Source organism: Choloepus didactylus, chromosome 3 (genome assembly GCF_015220235.1).
Source record: "Choloepus didactylus isolate mChoDid1 chromosome 3, mChoDid1.pri, whole genome shotgun sequence".
Lineage (NCBI taxonomy): Eukaryota > Metazoa > Chordata > Mammalia > Pilosa > Megalonychidae > Choloepus > Choloepus didactylus.
In genome coordinates this window covers 64,901,272-64,924,338 of record NC_051309.1, presented here as the reverse complement: position 1 = coordinate 64,924,338, position 23,067 = coordinate 64,901,272, and the positions used below count along the sequence as shown (strand labels likewise).

Genomic DNA, 23,067 nt, shown 5'->3' with positions numbered 1-23,067 from the left:
CAGTCCTAAGACCATGAAAATGTCCCAATTAAGGCATCAACAGGATGATACCCAGAATTAAGACAGGCTACTGGTATATGGGGTTCCTCTGTCACATGGGAAGGCACAAGGCTGGCATCTGCTCATCCTTCACTTACAGGTCCCCTTCCTTTCTACTCCTGGTTTCAGTGGCCTCTTCTCTGAGCTTCTTTGGGTCCTCTCTTTGCATCTCCAGGGCCTTTCTCTCCACATGCTCTGGGTGTTTCTCTCTTTGATCTCTCTGTCTTTTTTCCATCCTTTATCTCCTCATAAAGGACTCCAGTAAAGGATTAAGACCCACCTTGAAATTGGTGGCTCACATCTCAATTGAAACCACCTAAGCAAAATGTCCTACCAGCAATAGGTCTGCATCCACAGGAATGGATCAAAAGAACCTGGCCTTTTCTGGGGTGCATTATAGCTCCAAACTATCACAAGGCAAAATGAAAACCTTTAGCTAATGATCCCTTTATTGTACAGAATAAAGTGTCCAGAAAGGGCAAATCTCCACACCACTTACATAGTTCAAAAGAGCAGGGTAAGAAGTTTCACCATTGCCTTCTCCCAAAGTGGCCAAAAACTGTTCCAGGTCAGTGGGTAGATAGCAGCTCTGCACATCCACTTCCTGCCAGAGAAGAGAGATAGATTTATACTATTGCAGTGTTATTTTTAACCACCTTGGTGGGAGGGGACCCTGCCACAGAGAATTCCTGTTTTGATAAGTATTGGGGGCTATTTCTTCCTGGTTTCTGATTGGTTTCTGGATTTAAGGTCTGGCCAGTCCTGTCCATTAGACTTAACATCTCCCCCCACGTTGTAGAATGACACACAAAAATAGAAATGAAAGTGGGGGTATTTGAAAGCAGAGAATGGCCTCTTAATGAGCATTTGTGACTTCCCCAGAGAAAGGGGTGGGGTTGGTGATTTTGGATAATGGTCCCTTAACAGATGTCTGTGACTTCTCTAACACCATCATTTCTTAAAATGGTCTTTTCCTCCAAACCAATCTATTTTAAGATTTCTTATAAAATAACTTTAAATTTCCTTTGAAGAAATTGACAAAAAGAGAAAGAAATATTTCCCTTCTGTATTATGGAAGACTATACTAATATGAATCTGTTTACTATAATACATTTCTCAAAGAAGCAAATCTATATATTACATTCAGAAAATCAAAACAATCTTGTTTCTTTTATCCTGCTAATATTATAATATTGATCTACCACATCGGATAGGAGTAGTGGTGGGATTTTATACATATATGTATGATGTATATATGTTTGTATGTATATGCATATATTGTGCATATACACATCACACAAACACAAAAACACACACATACACACACATAGACACACACACACATATGTATATTCCAGTCTGGTAAACTACCCTATACAATAATATGAAGAGTTATAGTGGGTAACTCTCTTATTTTGGTGATAAATGCTCAATCTTTGAGGTTTCCTTTCCTTCTCCATATAGAAAATAAGAGCTTTTTTTCATCATGTCGTGCATACATCATCAAATCTGTATGAATGAGACTGTATACCATCCTCTTGCTCCTCTGATTTCCACCATGATGCCTCTTATTTGCACACTTGATGTGATCCACTGGGTGGACCCAATGCTGAAATCTGAGACTGGTTAACAAGTGGGATGAAGGGCTCAGGACAAGTGATCCGTACTCTGCCCAAATGATTCAGTATTTGCTGACACAAACAACTGGAGTTCTGGCTGTGAATTTCATTTTTTCCCAAGGGAAGCTGATCTTCCCTATAGGCCTTGTTTTAGTTTACTTGTTGCTAGAGCAAATACCATGCATTTGGTTGGCTTAAACAATGGGAATTTGTTGGTTCACAATTTTCAGGCTAGGAGAAGTCCAAAATCAAGGCATCATCATGATGTTGCATTCTTCCCAAAGACTGGCATTCTGGAGCTGGCTGCCCATGATCCCGAGTCCTTGACTTCTCTTTCACATGGTAACATATGTGGTGCCACCATCACCATCAACACCACCACCACTGCTGGCCTCTCCTTTCTCTACCAGGTTTCACTTACTTTCAGCTTCTGTCTGCTCCCTCTGACTTTTGGGTCTTGACTCTGCTTATAATGGAATCCAGTACTCCAGATTAAAGCCCAACCTGATTCATTTGGGTAACACCTTAACTGAAGTAACATCTGATGAGATCTTGTTTACAAAGGGTTCACACCTATAGGAATGACTAAATTTAAGAACTTGTTTTTCTGGTGTACATAGCTCCAAACCAACACAGGTTTCAACAGCAAGATTACTGCTCTGCCCTCAGTGGTCCCCATTGGTTATCTACCATCTCAGACTCTAAGCAATTACCTCATCCCTCCTCAGGTCTTGGAGGAATGTCTGAGTCCCTTCACACTGCATGGAATTCAAGGGATGCCTGGTATGAATGACAGTGCAAATTCCAGAATCTCTGTCGGAGGACACAGAGAGCTGGTGTCTACACAGAGCCCCAAATGGGAAATGAAATTTGGCCCAGAGTGGGAGATTCATGATGTAATATCAGGTGCAGGTTTTCTACTCCAGCCCCCTCTCTCATCAAAATTTCTTCAACGTTCTGTTCTTCCAGCAATAACACATACCTACACTTCTCCTGTAGGGCTGTAATGGTGAAAGTGCTGCCAGCATACTCTCTAAGAAAAGGAAATAAAATGCACTTTAAAGAAATATTTTGAAATATTGGAATTCTATTTTACCTCCCATGAATTGGATTGTACTTTCCTTTCCTTTTGTTACTTGTGTGCTCTCTCTCTCTCTGTCTCTTATTTCTCAATAGTCAGGGCTTATAAGCAAAACCATTGTTAAGTGTTCAGGTAGAAACCCAAAGAAGGGAATGATGACATAAGGAATGCATTATAATTTATAAAACACTTACACATGTTATCTCATTTGATCCTTATGCAAAATCACCTTGGAGATTGGTGTTTCACTTCCCTCCATTTCTACAGATGATGAAATAAAATCAAGTTTTACATAAATAATAAAATCATAAAGTGGTAAACAAAGTGGAAGATAAAGTATTTTATGGAGTTTTCTGCCAAATTATTTGAGTGATATTAAGAACATATTTATAAACATATAAGAATTTATAAAACTAATACATAACTAATGGCAAAAGCAGGTAAGCTATACTTCAGTAATATTTCTGCTTAGATGCTTATTAGGCTCATATATCTCAACTGTTACACTGTAGACCAATCTGGCTCTGGGTGTTTTTAAATTTATTTTTAAAAAAGTATAAAATTGAATAATTTCTATCAATAGATCTAAAAAAAGGAGAAAATATTTTATTATGAAGAATTATTTCCTTCTAATTTTTATAATGTTTTATTTTATGTAGTATTTACTTTGTATTATGCAGTACTTTCAACCCGGAGATTAGAAACTTGAGATACAGCTGACCCCCTCCTTCCCCCATAGTAAAGCTTTACTTATTGGAAATTGAGAAGCAACGACATGCAATCCCTTAAGGGCACATAGAATCTGCAGATCTTATCTAGCTTCAGTATCCATGATTCTATGGTATTCCTGATGATCAGCAAAACTCTAGAGTGCAATTAGAGACATCAAATTTTAAAAAGAGTGGAGCTTAATCTGCATTCAGATTTAAATTGATTTTTTATCTAATTCCAGAGAAGTTATTCATTGATGCCTATTATATATAACATTTAGTTAATCAAAATGTTCCATGAATTGGATTATCTTACTCACCAACCCCACATTCCAGGGGATTCAGTAGTAAACAAGACCAATGTATTCATAACTTTCATGCAGTTTATAATCTGATGCAGGCAAAATACCACAACAAGAAACCAAATAAATAATTTCACCTAATGATGCCATATGAAGAATTTAAACCTAGTTGATGAAATGAAGAGTGTTCAAGGGGGACCAAAGAGGCCACAGAGAAAGAGTCTAATTTAAATTATAACATCAGAGAAATCTTCACTGGGAAGAGATTTGTGCTAAGACCTGAGTGTTTAAGGAAACAACCATGCCAAGGTCTGGGACCAGAGAATTTCAGGCTGCTGAAACAGGAATGATCCTGGCATTTTCTGAGAAAAAAAGTAAGTCAATGTGATTCAAGAAAAGGGATTGGGGAGATGAGTAGAAGAAATATGGTCAGTGAATTGGGCCACAGCCCAAACATATAGATCCTATATGCTATAATCAGTAGATTAAATTTTATTCTAAGAGCACTAAAAGGCAAATGGAGGCTTTTAAGCATGGGATTATCATAATCTAATTTGAGATTTTAAAATATGACTGCTGTAAGGAGAATGGATTGAAGGCAAGAATAATTTCAACCTTAAATTCTAAGAGAATAATTAGGATGACAAAAATGCCTGTAAATGACGTGTTGGAATACCTAATTCATGAAATGAGATCAACACACAAATTTATTCTTTTTATCTGACTGACCCTATGAAACCTATTCAGTGGGGCTAATCTCTTGTCTATGAAGGCAAAGTTAGTCAGTTCCTGTGAACTGACTAATCACTGTTTGCCAATAGATATTGCATCACAACCTAGCTATTACTCAAATGCTTTAACACCCATTCAAAACTAGAACTTTTCAACACTTTTCAAACTTAGATTTATAATGGTGCTGCCTGCCTTTGGAGAAGGGGGTAAGGTCAACATCTGCACTCTCTCTCTGCTCAACTACTCCACCTTTTCCTAGCCAATCTTATGGACCCTGACCAAAGGTTTAAGTATGGAAGGGACTGCAGGTGGTAAAATGTGAAAGATGGAGAAGGTAATTTTTATTTGATCTTCATCATTTCACTTGGATGAGTATCTTTATTCTCTGTTGGTGTAGCAGATGTTTAAGCTGACACCTACTCTTGTAAAGCTTTCTTAGATCCTTCAGAGATTTCCATGCCTGGGGGCCCACCTCCTGCCATTCCTTTGACTTGGATACAGTTAGCTCTCTTATAATTCTGACTGGTAGTTTGTCACTTATTTCTAAACACTTAGTAATCAATGTTCACTTCCAGCAATGAAACTTTCTAAAAAGGAAAATCACTCCCCAAACTATCATCTTCATCCTGCTTCCCAGGAGGCTTTGGATTTCTTGGGCTGAGTCAACTCCAGGTTTATACCTCTTTCAATTTTCAAATATGTCCTATTTGAGTCCACTTTCTAGGCTTCAGATGAAGGAGATCAGTAGAGCAACAGCCTTATCTGAAGAAATATCTTCCTCAAATCTTCTTGTCCTCTCTACATTGAGAACTATTTTATCCCTGAAATCTTTGATATGGCTAAAATTTCCAAAGAAGTAGAACATAACTATTCTACTTTGCGGAAGCTGCCAGAATGCAAAATACCAGAAATGGATTGGCTTTTATAAAGGGGTTTTATTGGGTTACAAATTTACAGTTCTAAGGCCATAAAAGTTTCCAAACTAAGGTATCAACAAGAGAATAGCTTCGCTGAAGAAAGAACAATGGCATCCAGAACACCTCTTTTTGCTGGGAAGGCACATGGCTGGCATCTGTTGATCCTTTGCTCCCAGGTTCTGGTTTCAAAATGGCTTTCTCCAAAATGTCTCTGGGCTTCTGTTTCTTTTAGCTTCTCTCTCTCTCAGCTCCTGTGCATCCTTGCTTATTCTCCCAGGGTGTTACTTTCTAAGCATCTAGGAATTGTCTCTTAGCTTCTCTGGGGCAAACCCTGGGCTTCATCTCTTAGCTTAGCATCTCCAAATGTCATTCTGTCTCCATCTTCCAGCATTTCCAAGCATCTTGGTCTGTGTTGGCTCTTAGTCTCTCCTGTGGGCAAACTCTGGATTACATATCTTAGCTTCTCTCCAAAATGTCTCTCTCAGCTTCTCTGAGCTCCTTCTCTTTGTGAGCTGTCTTAAGGACTCCAGTGATCTAATTAAGACCCACCCTGACTGAGGGGGATCACATCTCCATAGAAATAGTTAATCAAAGGTCCCACCCCACAAGATTGGATTAAAAGATCATGGTTCTTCTGGAGTCCATAATAGCTTCAAACTGGCACAATAACTTTTTGTAAATTTTGTGCATGGCCATCTATTTCACATTCATCTTGGAATCTGATGTTTATTATTGACATCTCACTTTAAACAAAGAATTACCATTTTAGTACATACCTGACTTTTTCTTAAAAACTTCATTTTTGATATCATTTTCTTTGTCAAGAAAACATCTTTTTGGTTTGGTTCCATTATTTCATCAACAAACATGAATTTATGCATGTTTTTAGCTAAGCTATAGCTATGAAAAAAAAGACAGGCAACTTCCTTATTCTAATGGAGCTTACTTTCTAGTGGACAAAAAAAACACATACCCTAGCTCAATAAACAAATAAATAAGCAAAATAATTTAAGGTAATAACATGGGTCCTGATGGAAATAAAGAGCATGCTGTGATAGAGAGCAGTGGACCACAGATGAGAGATGAGTGTTGGGGAGGCCTGCTATAGATGAGGTGGTCAAAAACCACTTCTCTAAGGAGACAAAATAGAAATTGAGACTTGAAAGATGGGGAGGAGCAAGTCATGGGAGAAACAGGCAAAAAGTGTCCCGGGCACACTGGAATAGAAAGTATAGAGACCTTAAGGTAAGAAAAGTCTTGAGGAGATCAAGGAACTAGGAGGCCACTGAGAAACCAGAGCCAGCAAGGAAGAGGATGGTTCCAGATAAAATATGATCCTAGAAATTTTTGCCAGTTCACAATGTTTAGAAGGTATGAAACCTTCCTTTATGAAATCTATATTAACAGTTTGTCTCATGTGATAGTCACATTAATATAAATAAATCATGTTAATTTCAATAAGAGAGCTAGTTATTATCTACTATAATTTTTCAATGATCATTTAAACTAGGCCTTGAAAGAAATAGATCCACTTTCAAAAATATAATTCAATTTTTTTGCTGAACAAAGAGATTCTGAAGACCCTCGGGGTATAAACCATTTTTTTAATGCATTCTGCTGAAGAAAGCCAGCAACTATGCTCAGAGTGATTTTAGCTGCCAAAACTCTGCAACAAAAGACTTTACTCCTTGCTGAAGCAAAAATTCTGCTATGAAAATTTCACATGGAAAAATGTGGATAGTTCACTGTTTAATGCAGTTTAAAGCAAATTAAATGTCCAAAAGCTCTGCACATTTAATCAAACAAATGATCATACATAAAGCTTATAAAATAGAGATTTTTAAAGACAAGGCCTCAAATTAGAAAGATCCTGATGCATACTAGTTTTTGCTATAAAATTGAATCCCAGCTTGTTTGCAAATATTTTGGAACTGATCCTAGAACAAGTCCCACATGAGCCCCAAGGTAGAACTTCACACAACTCTTTAAATTTTTCTCTAACTAGACCAATTGCTCTTCTGGGCCAAATTTCTGGATGGGGGAAGGCATCCTGAACATCAATACCCTCTTCATTTTATTCAGGCAAAATATCTCACTTCCTTTCCTGTGCTCCCTTGACATTTTGTAAGTATCTGCTACTTTACTTGCCCTCTTATAGTGTAGTTAGTTGACCTTGCAGTCTGTCCCTCTTCCCTTTTTCCCTTCTCTGTCACAGCTACCACCACTAGGTTATGTATGAAACAGATTTTAGTTCCCTTTCAGGGAAATATATATTTGAAACTCAATATATATTGAATAAGTGAGTGAATGAACAAATGAGTCAATCAGTCATCAATTAATAAAATATGGAGTATATGAATTGAAGTTAATAGAGGAATGATTCATGCAAACATTTATTCTTTCTGATTCTCCAAACTCCAACAATTAAAGAAAACTAATATTTGATATGCATAAAAATTGAACCACAACGACATCTCTCCTGCCTTTTCCCCAATGCTTCTTTAAAATGGAATTAAAATTATAATGTGTTTGTAAGGAGAATCATAATATACTAAGCACCTAATATCAGGCACCATGCTAGACACTTAATTGGATTTTTTCATGCAACATTCATAATTCCAATCTTTCTTTTAGAGTTTCATTTTTAAAGGCATAGAAAGATTATGTAAGATTTCACAGAACCAGTGAATTACAGTTTTGTGGTTTGCTCATAAGCCCACATTGTAGTAATTTTTTATTAACAAATAAGTACAAAATCCATCCAAAGAATTGCACAAATCATAGCACAAAGCTCAGAAAATACCACAAGCTAAACATGGCCACTGTCAATAAACAAAACATTATCAGCATTCCAGAAGTCCATCTCAAAGAACAAGTATTATTTTTAAAACACAAATTCCTTGATATGGAAAGGCTTTGTAGGTTATTTGAGCTTTTATCCTTCTTAATGTAAAATGTTTTCTTTTCTTCAATTAAATACGGATGAAATAAGAATGAGGATTGACTCCTGAAGTGTATCTTGATCTCAGGAAAGAGCTCCAAATCCACATGGGTTCTGGGTTCAAATCCAGCTTCTATCCCTTACCAATCATAATTTCAAGTAAGATACTTTGGTTCCAACTTCCTCACCTAAAAAAATGAATGTATCAAACTAGGATAGTGTTTTTTGTGTTTTATTTTGACTATGATTCATGGAACCCCACGGTTTCCTTTGTGGTGTTCAGGATTGGGGAAAAACAGATAGATTTAGGGGAATTTGATCACAGCAGGGACTACACAATCAGTTGTTTGGAAAGAAGTATGTATGAAAAGAACATTTAGACTCCATAACTGGGATAAATTTTTGTTGTATTATCCCATGTTTTTTTCCGTATTTTCCCTTTCCCATCTCCATTTAACATCTGAGCACCTAGTGACCATATACAGGAAAGGGTGGTGATGGTGGAAACCGCAGTATTTCTAGGTAGGATTCTGAACTGAACCAACTTCAGACCTACATGAGTTGTGACTATGACTAATGAAATCTCTACTCCATGATCTTTGTAAGACTTTTTTGAAGGAAGAAATCCATTAGCTTTAAAAATATTTCATACGTGAATAAACTAGAATCAATAAAATCTAGATATAATTTTTTTAATTATAGCAAATTACATGAAACATTTTTAGTCATCTTAATTGAAAGAAAACATAGTTCAAAGTGATAATCTACTCAAAAGTCAGTTATTTCCTAATTTGCTGAAGGGAAGTTATCAACTAACACATTGTTCACCTTTTAGTTATCCACACATTTTAAGTCCAATTTGAAAAGTAACAAAAGATGGGTACATTCTAGCACAGATTAGAAGAAAAATTCTACGGAGGTTACACACTTTTTTTTGTTATGTATTTTATAGTAGCAGCATACATGTTTAAGTTTTTGCTCCCATATTTATGAAAAAGACCAATTTATGATGGAATTGCCTATTTAATAACATTTTCCTATTATTTTCAGAGAACCTTTTTTTTAACAAAAAGGTACAAAGTTAGGGATCAAAAATCATTTGTAATAATAATAATGATAATAATCTCTTCTGATTTTAATTCTTATGAATATTTACTTTTCTTCCAATTACATTTCTTCCCTTTTATTCCATTCCTCTTCAAAATTTAAGAAGGTAGTCATATATTCTCTGCAAACACTTAAACAATGCATAGAGTAGGTGGGGCTGTTCTAGAATGCCTACCCTTGAATCCTCTTCCACTTGCCTGTAACCAATGTTAATAACATGATATATTTCCTTCCATACCACTAACATACACACACACACACACACACACACACACACACACACACACACACTTAAAGGATTTAGTTGCTGCTTTTACTTTTTATGACCATACTTTTTTAATTACTCTTAAGTTTTTATTTATTGTTTGCTCTATTTTTTTTAACCTAGAGTATATCAGATCATTAGCTATAGAACTAACCCTATTAACCCTTTTTATGTAATACTTTCATAATATTATTTAAAATGTTCATATCACACTTCTTTCAATGATTTCTGTTTTGATAAATATTGATAGACATCAGCTTAGTTGCTAATGTCTTTTCAGTATAAACAATGCTGTGATTTAGATCCATATATCTATATCTTTATTTATATCTATATCTATTTATTTAGCCATATATAGTCTTACATACTTCTGTATGACTGCTTCCCTAAAGTAGAAGTTCTGGGACAGATGATAGATGGTAGGTCTACTTTTTTTAATGTTAAAGGTAGAGGCAATTTACATTCCATACAGGTTATAGCAATTATTATTTCCATTAACAATGTATGAATATCCATTTCCATGCATTGTCACCATCATTGGAGGTTTTAGTTCTATTTTGTTCTTCAAAATAATAGGTAAAATAAATTAGAATATATCATATTGAGACAGAAAACTACTCAGGAAGCTTTAGGTTCCTGTCACATGTTTTTTGGCTAGTAGGTGTCCTTCTAATGTAAATTGATTACTGAAATCTTTTGCCAATTTGGAAGGAGGTTGGTCTTTCTCCTATCACTTTAAAGCTTTTTCTGTACTGAGGATATTAACTTTTTAACTGTAGTATATATTGTAAATATTTATCCTTCTATTACTTGCTATATACCATTTATGAAAGTTGCTTTCCATACCAAAACAGAATAAGATAAAAATAAAATAAAATCAGCTCTATATTGTCAAATGTGTCTATATTTCCTAAGTAGCTTCTGGTTTTCTCATAAAATTCTTGTCACACACAAAAGTCATACAAATGTTCCTCTAATACTTTTAATGTTTAATATTTTATATTTAAATCTTTAATAAAAGCAAAAGCACTTGATTTTAAAAATGTAAATTTTCAATGTATTGTTATTGCATTAATTGTCAACATTAAATATATGCATGTTACTAAATAGATTACAATTTTAAAATTATAATCTCTTTTGACTCTAGATCTAATTTCAATTTATAGTTGCCATGATAAGTTATACATAAGACTTTCAAATTTCATATTTGAAAATGTTTATTGTGTGAGTTACTAGCAGGGAGTTATTATATTTGGAAAATTTTTGCTTCCATAAATCTGAATTATTGGTAAGGGAACTGCAAATAAGTTGGGCATTATGTTTGAACTACTTTGGAAGTCAGAGTAAACTGAAATAAAAATAGATACAATCTTCCCATCATTCAGTCTTACAGAAAATATCTCTTCCTCCTATCACCGCATTATATAACAGGAAACACTTAATCTTTTGAATCATCCATTTTTAGAGAGGCTTATCACCTTCTCGTTATGATAGATAATTTTGATCCATATGTTTTTCCAAGATTTCTTGTTTATGCACTCATTTTTCTATGTTAGATTTTTTTGCTTTTTTAAAGAGCTTAAGGAGCTCATCTTATTTCACTTTCTACTATCTGTGATCCAACTTCAAACACTATTCAAGTTTTATGGGAAAGAAAGATTTGAAAGCATAGCCAGGCTCATTACATATGGAAATGATAGCTATTTTATAATTTTGAAGTAAAAAAAAAACAATTTTCTAAACCTGATATCCTGAAGCCATAAAGAAAAACAATAAGAAATTTAACTACATAAAGATTAAAAGAAATGTGTTTTAAAGTTACAACCATCAGGCACATGCACATACACAAATAGAGGGAGTTACACATGCCATGGGAAGACTGAGCATGAAGAATAGAAGCTAACTCATGTTCCTGAGGGTCTGGTGAGTTTTCCTCAATTATACCAATCAGGTAAGTTGTTCTTCTCTAGGGGAGAAGTTGGCAGGGGCAGTAGAGAGAGAGGAAGGGAAGAAGATTGGAAATAAACCTATGATTTTAGGGAAAATCTCTCTTCATCAAAATAAAAAACAAAGAAGTGGTATTCCCCTGACTACAAAAGTACTTTTAAAGAGCTTATATATAATGAAAGGAAATATAAACTATTACAAGAAAAAAGCAATTCACTGATAGAATGTCACATTTTGGACTTATAAAAAAGATCACATGGCTAAAAGTGAGAGAAAAAATTACAAAGAAATATGATATAAGTGAAATTAAAGAGATTAATAGCTAAAGGAAATGACAGATAAGTCATGGTAGTGTTGAAATAAATAAGTGAAAATTAATGTCTTGATATGAGTTTTTCCTTTCCCACTCTTTTCCCCTCTGCCTTTTGGATTGCAGTCCATCTTCCACAATTCCTGATAAAAATTTAATATATTTATAAAGTTTAATGGATAAAGTATGTTCAGACTGCATTAACTTCTAGGTTCTTAACTAAGGGTGAATTTTTAGGAATACTTGTGCCCAAGATCAGAATCTTTTGTTTTCTCATATGCTTAAAAAATAGTCACTTTAATTGGTTGTGACTTCACATTTTTCATCCAATCTTGTGATTTTTTTTTCGTAGTCTGCCATGTATTTAAACTAAAATATTATATTCATTCTGCAGTAACACAGAGGACTAGATTGTCAAATCACACTCACATAAATCTAATTAGTAATGTAGCTTTATTAATAATTTTGATGATATAAAAAATCATGGTGCACAGGTAAACAAGGAAAAGTCCAGGATAATGTATACAACTGTATTATTTCCACATACAGGAGCATCTATGTCATGAAATATCTCCCTATTGTACTCATATAGTTACATAGTTTGGAGGACATTTTCTGGAGAGCTGTCCCATAAATATAAATTTCCTGTATTTGTTTACCATGAGTTTTTGTACTTGGCACATCTTGCCAAAAGCATCCCATAGATGTAGGCCCTCCTATTAGCAAATATCATTAGCTTGTTTGCCAAGAGCTCTGTCATTAACTTATTTACAAGGAAATTTGAATGAGACAACTTTCTTGGGGGCAGGATGGTAGATCCCCTTGAAAAAGAAAGAATACTTTGCAGACCTACTGTTTAACCACTTCCATCTGCGCTCCTTAGATGGATTTCCAAAAAGCCCTTTTGCAAAAAGACAGATATATAAATATCAACCACTCAGGACAGGTATATGTAAATAATTAATTTGAGATATAAATAACAGAGAGGAACACATTTGTTATCCACATTGGTTGGTAGATCTCTTTTTAATGATCAGTTTCTTGAAATTGCATGTATTTGCTAATTTGTAAAGTTGCATCAGCTTTTACCACACTGGTGCCTAAAAGCAAATAGTAAAGTGCATTAAAAAATGATAGTCTTGTAATGCAGAGTTCTATTTCAGGATTTATATAAGTTAATAATTAACTAAGGCTATATTCCTTTCAACTGCTATTCTTGTTTGGCCCTAAGACTGAAGGACTGTTAAATTATTTAACTTCTTGTACTTGACTAAAATAATCATTAAATGTGGTAAACACATTATCATTAAATGTGGTAAATACTATTAGTCTAATAGCATTTACAATGCATATAAGGAATTAATATAATACTGCATCTTATAGCAATTTTATAGGGCATGTCTACTCTAAAGACGCATGTCTGTTTTACCATTATGCTAACATTTTGCATGTCGTCTCTAATGTATCTCTAATATGAGAGTAAGACTCATCTTATGGTAGAATTGTTCACAAAATGTTTGTTAAAATCAGTAAAAAAAAGAAAAAAAAAAAAAGTTATTTGAACATCTTTCAAAGTCCAGATATCCAAATCCAACCAGAATTACAAGAAACGGTAATAGAATTCTGACAGAACCTGCCCCTACCAAATAGTCCATTTATCAATTACTGACAGATAAAAGACCTATATTCACAAAAAGTGAATTGAAGGTATTTTTAATGTATTGTATTTTATACTTTGCGAGTTTTTAATCTTATCAGAGGATTTTCTTTGTTTGTTTTGTCTTCAAAAGCTTGATTAGGTAATAGGCCACTCATCTTTTAACTCAAACTTTGATAAAAGTGGGCAATTTTGAAATAAATTAACTCCAGTTTATCCTAACATTTTTTCCTATATTTCACACAGACTTGAACCATCTCATGACTCTTAACTAACTTGAGACATGTATAATTTAAATAGAGACTAATGATTACTATGTCAGTTAGTAAAATATATGTAGGCTTAAAAACATTGGACTGAAGTGTATTAATTTGCACATAATCCATTAAGTAAAACCTATTATTCTAATTAGTGAAAATGTAACAGATTAAGATATAAAATTTGATTGATACATTGAAATTTAAACTTAATCAGTAACTGCTAATCTAATTAGCAAATGTAATAAACTTAGTGAAGTGTTGCATCTGGAAAAAGAGAAATGCAATACTGCCAACAAAAGAAAAGAATAATTAAAAACTTAAATTGTGCTTACTTTAACACCTAAGACCAGAACTTAAAATCAGAAAGCTCATTTCAAGAGATCATTTTATCTATGGTCACCCCAAAACTGTCTTGTATCCATGAGAAATCATAGGGGTCATCATTTTGTTATTTAAAAAATATTTGAGATGCACATATATGTGCTTGAAACTAATAATACTTTTGAGAGCTTGTCACAAATTAAACATGGGAGAATGAATGTATTAGACAGCAGCTATTACCTGATCGATGATAGCTTCTAGGAACCCCTCTAGAATTCCTTCTTCAAGTGTTGAAAATCCTGCACCACCATTTTCATGAAATAATTGGAACTAATAGTCCTTAACTCTTATGTTCAACGAAATGTAAGGACTTTTTGTGCTTTCTCTAAGAGATATGCTGCATCGCAGCAATGAAAGGAATAAAATGTCTACAAATTCTTTGCTAAAAGCCTCCTTATTTTAAAATGAGGCTTGATTACTTGTTCTTTGAGATACAAGTAATCTCAATCAGAGAGTAAATTGTATGAGCCTCAATGGTCACAGGCTTGAGAAGATAAAGTGCCCTGCAACAAGTAAACATTTAATCTTTCATGTACTTATTTACTGACAGCCTACAATCAACATGATAGTATTAAAGTTGCTGGGGACACAACACTAAGCAAGGTAAACAAAATCCCTACCTTTCTCAACCTTACAGGATAGTGGGGACAGAATACACTGCACAAAGAATTTAATGTACAATGTAATATCAAAAAGTGATTAATGCCTGGAGAAAAATAAAGCAGAGTGAGGTTTGTACTTTAGGTAGGAATATCATGGTAGTCCTCTCTGTGGAGGCAGCATCTGAGCAGAAACCTTAATGACATAAGAGAAAGAACCATGTACATTTCTGGGGAAGAATTTTCCAAAGTGAGGGAATAGCAAGTATAAAGGTATTATGGTGGGCAAATGTTTGACTTGTGTGTTGAACAGTAAGGATAGCTATGTGCCTGTAATGGAACAAAGGAAAGGGATAGATATAGGAAAAGGCAAGGCAGGTTAGACATAGGAAAAATGTCTTGCAGACTCTGAGGCACCTTTGGATTTGGTGCAGGGAGTGGGGAGGCATCTGGAGAGCACATTCAGGCTCCTGAAACCCAAGGAAGTTAAACAAAGTAAGACACATTTTTCAAACACAGTGCATGGACCAATCACAATAACCCATTCACAATTCTTGATTTGAATGTGAATTCAACTTATTGCAATAGCTTACTTACAAACCTTGGATTGCATGTTTATTGACCAATCCCAAGAATGTATAGACAGCCAATTGCAATAGTCTACTTAACACTACTTAGTTTGAATGATTACTCACCAATCACAAGGTGCCAAGCGTAACAACATTTCAAACCCCACCTCCCTTTGTTTGATTTGATAAAAAGTCCTTGTGCCAAACCACATGTGGTGCCTCTCTCTCTTGAGCATGCCCCAGGCTCACCCCTTAGAGTGTGTACTTTTCACTTTCCTGAATAAAGTTTTCTTACTTGCTTATACCTACTTGTCTCATCCTTGAATTCCTTCTTGTGATGACATAGTGAGCCTGGCATGGAGCTCCATAATGTCTTTCTCAGCAGAAGGGAGCTCTGCTAACAATAGTAGATGATAAAGTTAGGAAAGTATCTAGGTACTTATCTCATGAGCTCTTGTCAGCCATACTAGGGCTTTCTGTTTTTTTCTAAGTGTGTTAGGGAAGAATGGGAGGGCTTTGAGCATTGAGGGTATGACTTACATTTTTAAGGGATAATCTGACTATTGTGAGAAGAGACTGTTAGGATTAGAACTAAAATATAAAATATAAACAGTAGACTGGTTAGGAGGCAATTATAGTGACCAAGGTGAGAAATTTTGCTGACTAGTAGCTCTGGAGGGGATGATAAGTGGTAGAATTTGGAATATATTTTAAAGTAGAGCCAAAAGATCAACTGGTGAGACTCAAGATGTATGTTGAAAGCAAAGCAATAAGGTTTTCTTATCATTGTGATATGGTTGTGAAAGAAAAAGTCAAGAGTTTTCCCATGTTTTTAGCCTAAGCAACAGAAATAAAGGAGCTGTCATTTACTAAGTTAGGAAAGACTTGAGGAAAATAAGTTCTTTTGTTGAGTGGGGTAAGAATGTCAAGAGTTTGATTTTAGGCATACTAATTTTGATTTGCCTTTTAGTCAATTAAGATAAAATGCTGAGTAGAAAATCAGACATATGAGCCTCAGAGTCAGAAGCAAAATCGGAGATGAAGAGTTATATTTGACAGTGATCTATATTTTGAGCCATAGGATAGGATGGATTACAATGGCAGAATGTGCAAACAAAGAGAAGGATATTGGTATTCTATCTTACAATGTCTCTATCTTTCCAAAAATATTTCTTGTTGATTTCCACCAATACTATATATGTAAAATAAAGCTGTTTATATTACCTGATTTCCTTAGAAAAATCGAATACACAAAGGAATAATTATATCTTCTGTGTTTCTTCCTCCAGTTTGTATAATACATTTGATAACAGGGTAGTAAGTAAGCACTTATTATTACCTGTTCTTGGAATGCTTTCACTGAGATATTTGCATGGCTCACCCTGTTTTTTCATTCATGTCATGCTAAAATAGTATCTCTTTAGAAAAATATTTCCCATTGATCTTCAAGTCATGATGGAATAACTGGTATTGGACTTTCCCTCGTCATATAAACAATTATAACACTGAAAATAATGCCTGAGTCAATTATTTTCAGGCATTGGATAAAAGGCAGCAAGAACTAATCTTTGAAGGAGGAAAAATACATGATATAAGCCCCACATCACATCAACTTTCTGCCTGAGGATACTTTCCAAACAGCAGTGTTGAGAGATGGAGTCCAAGCAGAGCGTCTCATCGAGCTAATGTGGCAGAGGTCAGCTGGAGCAGCAGAGGAGGCTGGAATTTCCAGGGCACAGGACCAGAGAGAAGAGAACTACATACAGGAAGTGGTAGGTAGAATTCTAAGATGGTGCCTACAATTTCTATTCCTTAATGTGCACACCCTATATAGTCCCCAGGACTATGAATATTGTAAAGATTACACCCATATCAGGTTATAGTATTTGGCTCAGTTGATTTCAAGAAAGAGAAATTATCCAGAATGAGCCTGACCTGATGAGGTGAGCCCTTTAAAAGCAGAGAGTTTTCTCCAGATGGTCACAGGGAAAGCAGAGAGATGTTCCTTCCTTTTACAAGGAATAGCAACAACCTTTTTGTGAACTGCTTACAGAGGCCATATGAAAAGAAATGCAAGCAACCTCTAGGAGATTAGAGTGGCTCCCAATTGACATCTAGCAAGGAAACAGGAAACTCGGTCTTACAATCACAAGGAACCAAATCAAGCCAACAACCTCATTGAGAATGGAAGTGGATTTCTTCTGAGATCCTTCAGAAAGGAACATAGCCCTGCTGAAACATTGGTTTCAGCCTCATAATATCTTGAATAGAGAAACCAACTACTGTGTGCTCTTCCTCTTACCTACAGAACTGTGAGCTAATAAGTGAGTGTTGCTAAAAGCTGATAAATGTGTGGTAATTTGTTACAGAGCAACAGAAATATAATACAGAAAGGAACATCAGAAATTTGTGTGGGAGTTTTTGGATGAGCACTTGGCTGAACATAGGTATAGTAAGATTTTATAAGGACTAACAGAGAGCATCTGCTGAAACTGATAACTGGATGCCATAATCTACTGTTGGCACATAAAACTAACCATCATACTGACTAAGAACCAGAAAAATTCCACCCAAACCATTGCATGGTACTGTGACACCATATCAGGGAAGGCTTAGAAAACTTCAGAAATGATTGAGTTTAAGTTTTTACCAACTCTTGGGAATGGAGCTCAGAATCATAGGTTAAATAATACCTGATTATCTGTCTCTATCTATCAATGTAACATATCTATTATCTACCTGTTGATAGATACACACAAACATATATATATATACAAACATACACACACACACACAAACTCATACTTACACATATATATGTAGATATCAGTCTCAGTTGCCACAAAGAATGAAATAGACAGCCTCCCAATTGTCTCCCAATTACTAAGCATGGACAATTTGATTCTTCTGAAGCAAAAGAAAATGATACAATAAAGTCTTAAAGTCCTCCTTCATTAAATTCTCAATAACCTATGGGTTACATGAAAATTTGTCACTGAATATATATTTTCCAGTGTGTGGAAAAACACCAAAACATACTATAAATCCATTTTAATAGAGAAGAATTTTTGAATTAAAAGGAAAATAGATACAAGCCCATCTTATTCATGTCCGCCACATTCAGATGTTTAGCAATATGTGTCAATTAAATGTAGACATTAGAAAACATTGACAACATATTATGCAGAAGTCCTGGCATCATTTGTGGAAAATCTTGGCTCAAAAATAAAAAGAGTGTACAAATGATTTAAGACCATCTTAGAATTGAAAGACTTTTTCAGATACCGCATGCTTTCAAGATTTCAGGGATGGGTGTAAGAGTATTTAATTAAGTCATTGTTGACTCCTACTTTATTGTTAAGGTAAGGGGGCCTCTAATTAGAAATGCTAGGATAAAGACAATGGATGTTGTTCTTGGTAATGGAAGCCTAGACTATTTAAACCAATCCTCTCAATGAAATAACCCAAATGTTTTACCTTTAATTCAGATAACCCAAATGTTTGTATCAGTAATTCATCTATCCCAGGAGTTTTTCTTTGCACTGTTTGCACTTCTGGTGGTTCCCTCACACTGCAGCCTCTCTGGAAGGCTTCCTGCTGCGAGGGACTGCCCCTGCCACTGAAGTCCTGTCAAAGTTCTGTTCCCAATAAATAGCTTGCATATTACTTCCATCTAGTGGTCAAATCTTTTCCTTGGTCAAACTACAAAGTCCTTTAATTCGAACTCATTACAGAGACCCAAGAGACTGACTACGGAAGCCAAATATAGAAATCCGGAAGTAAGACTCTCAAAGGACAGAAAATAACTGGACTGTGGGGTAATAGGGGAAAAGTAGAGAAAGAGTCCTAGTACGGGAAGGTTTTGCTGACTGGGAAGCTATGACCAGTAGCTGCCTTGAAGGTAGAAAGTTAATATCCTAAACACTCTGGAGGATATAGGCCAGATGAAGGGGAGATGTGGGCTATTTTACCCTGTAGAAAAAAACAAACCTCTAACAGTCTGTGCATTCTGTTAATAGTATTTTCTCATTTGAAACTAAATAAAGCCATTCCTTTTCCTCTATTACTCCAGACCTCCCTAAGATCCATTTCCAGTTGCTGAACATCCTTACCTAACAAATAATGTATGATTCTTTCTTCTGGGTTTTTTTTAATAAATCATCCTATCTATTCACATTAGTACTTTTTAGCTTGTGTTATCAGTTTCTAGAAGCTGAAAATGTTGCACATGTGACTTACATTGTACAGATTCTAGGGCTATGATATATATAGGGAGACATTTAATAAATGTTCTTGGTGTGTTAATTTTGATAAAACTGAAGCACAAAGTAATAATTCCTTTAGCTTCAGGAAAAGAATGACACTTAGTCTCCAAAAGAAGGACAAAGGAATAAAGTGGTCCTGATAAAAGTATTATAAAATATAATTTTCTTTTCATTTCACCTTACTGAAAAGCTATTATCAGATAAAATCCAGTGAAAATCATGTCTGGTTAGGATTTTGGTGACTTAGGGAGGCAAGCTGTCATAAACAGACTGTGTTTCAGATATTGTTATTTCTGGTGTCTTTTAAAATCAAACTCAGTAAAGTAGAGAGTGTTATATCATCCTACTCTGGATAAGGAGGCACCTGTTTCTTTAAGATTCACTGAATTGAACAAAATAATTTATACTCTGTTTTTCTTTGATGAAAACTAATAGTATTTATATTTGTATATGTTCTACAGTTTACAAAAGCATTTATATATAAGTAACTAAAGTTACCATGAGTGAGTTTTAACCACAACATACTTATATTTTTGGTAGATGAGACTAAAAGAGAACTGAACTGTATTTTATCAGCTACAGGATAAGGCTGCTCATGTTACATATATGACATTATTAAAAACCAAAAAATGCAGACTCTAAAAAATATACTAATATCTTACTATTATGTTATTTTGTTTTGGGGCCATGAGATAGATCATCAAACGATGACTGGAGATGAGATTTCTCCTGAAGACAAACATTCTCATTACCATTCAGGTTCCAAAACAAAATGTGGGCTCAGCAATAATGCCTTTTCTTTTTAAGGTTGAGGAGTTTATTAGTTAGGGTACTCTAGGGAAACAGAATCAATAAGAGATATCTACGAATATAAGATTTATAAAAGTGACTCACGCAACTGTGGGTATGTGTGAGTCCAAATTCTGTAAGGCAGTCAGCAAACTGGCAACTCCAATGAAGATGTTTGATGAACTCAGGAGACAAACTGGCAACTTCAACGAAATCCTCAGGAAATGAACTGGGATCTTCGACGAACGTGTTTGATGAACTCCTCAGGAAATGAACTGGCAACTTCGGCGAACTCCTCATGAATCGCTTCACTGGGCAGTCGAAGAAGAAGTGAAGGTCTTCTATCTGTCTTGCTTGAAAGTCTTCAACTGACTGGATTAAATCCAGCCAACTGCATTTACTCATTGTGGAAGACATGCCCTTCATTGAGTCATCAGTCACAGCTGCAGCCAATTGACTGATGATTTAATAAACCAGCCTGTTGGTTTATTAACCAGCCACAAATGTCCTCACAGCAATGGTTAGGCCAGTGCTTGCCTGACCAGACAGCTGGGTATCATCACCTGGCCAAGTTGACACATGAATCTAATCATCACAAGAAGTAATCTCATCTTACTCCAAGGTGTGCAGATCTTGGAGAATTTAAATAGCAGAGTGTTGGGGTTCAGATAATACTTACCACATGGAGGACAGTTGGTAATAAGGGAGGATAAGGGACTCCAGAATGGAGTAAGTTCCATGTATTGTTATGAATTGATTTCTGTGTTGTATTTCCTTGGAACCTGGACCTTCTTAAAAGTCTTCTTAAATTAGTGATCTGGACCCAGCTGTGCTTTGTGGACTTTGCATCCCAAAATCAGATGCTGTCTCATATCTGATACAGTAGCAGAGGTCTGAATGATAATGCAGAGGACTCTTTTGAGGTCAGAATGTGGGTAGAAATAGTCGATCCAGCAGAAGTCCTGTATGCTCAAAGACTGGAGACTTTAGGTCACCTGAGAAAGCAGGCAGCCATATGGTGGTGTGACAGAGGGATGTAGCAGAGGGACTTCAAGACTTGAGCCTGAGCATAAAAGAGGCAGCACCCTGCAGATCATACAATATTTGTCCCTTTTTTCTGGCTTATTTCACTCAAAACGATGTTTACATGTTTCATCCATGTATCAGAACTTCATTCCTTTTTACAGCTGCATAAAACCATATTTTGTTTGTCCATTCACGGGTTGTTGGACACTTGGGCTGCTTCCATCTTTTGGCAATGTGAATAAGTCCACTATGAACATCACTGTGCAAATATCTGTTCAAGTTTCCGCTTTCAACTCTTTGAGGTGTGTACCTAGACCTGGGGTTGATGAGTCGTATGGTAATTCTCTATTTAACTTTCTGAGGAATGGCCAAACAGTCTTGAACAGTGGCTGCCCCATTTTACATTCCCACCAACAATGAATGAATGTTCCTATTTCTCTACATACACTCCAACAACTGTAATTTTCTATTTTTTAATATTAGGCATTCTAGTAGATGTGAAATGTGAAGGACATTTGAGGAAGATGGATGCCAACTATTAGAACCAATGAGAGCTCAATCCATAATCTGGGCATGAAAATAATTTTGTAACAGTAGGCTAGTAAGGCCTGGGACATTGGCATTAACATTTTTTTCAGTCATATCAAATCAATTTCCAAATGCCAATGAAGCTGTATCCGTAACACCTCAATTCTTTTTTCTCCATTGCCGTTGTCTTAATTTAGGCCATTACCTCCTGCCTGAATTATCATAACAACTACCTAAATGGAATCCCTCCCCATTTTATGTAATCTGTCTAAATGATCTTTATAAAATTGTGCCAGTGTCTTTTTTAAATTCCTCAGTGGCTTACTTCCCATTACACAGATCATGGTATATAAATTCCTTACTGATTTAATTGGTGTTTACTCATGCATATTCATCTCTCAGAATGCTTAATGCTCCTTCTTGCCTCCACGTTTTGAATATGCTATTACCTCTGCCACCCACTTCCTTCAGAGGACTGTTCTTCCTTCTTTAGTCACATTTTTCTCTCAACAGAGTCTCTCTGAGAAGTCATCCCTGATACTTTCCCACCATACATACACTAGAGTGGGTTAGGTCATCAGCTTTCCTCTCAGCAGTGCTTATACTATATTGCAATTGTCTGTTATTCATTAAGGAAAAAGACTATGTGTTGTTCATTGTTGCATCCTCAGTTTCCTGTACCATGCCAGATAGAGAGTAGGTGCTCAAAAATATTAGTTAAATACATTAATGAGTTCTCTCATTAGTTATACAACCACCCTATGATTTAGATGTAATTGTTATCCCATTTTACAACCAAGAAAATGTGCATAAAAAATATCAAATGACTTTTCCAATGTTGCAGAAATAATCAATGACCCAGTCAGTATTCATATTGGACCTTTTGACTACAAATCTAGTAATTTCTAATGTTATAGTGCACAGCCTTAAAGTACTCATGATTTATAACATTCTCTAAAAATGTTGTTTTGCTAGAGGACCAAAATATGTATGTTGTGAAAATTCAATATTGCAGGGATGCTA

General features: G+C 35.3%; 1 long non-coding RNA gene across 1 annotated transcript in view; it reads right to left on the bottom strand.

Annotated features, from left to right (window-relative positions):
- The window catches only part of LOC119528633, a 77,408-nt gene extending 62,736 nt beyond the window's left edge, over positions 1-14,672 (bottom strand). The window contains exons 1-2 of the long non-coding RNA XR_005215760.1: positions 14,449-14,672; positions 539-643 (exon numbers count right to left, since the gene is read on the bottom strand). This is a non-coding gene — a long non-coding RNA (uncharacterized LOC119528633). The remainder of the gene's footprint in view (positions 1-538; positions 644-14,448) is intronic.
- Positions 14,673-23,067: the final 8,395 nt, after the last annotated feature.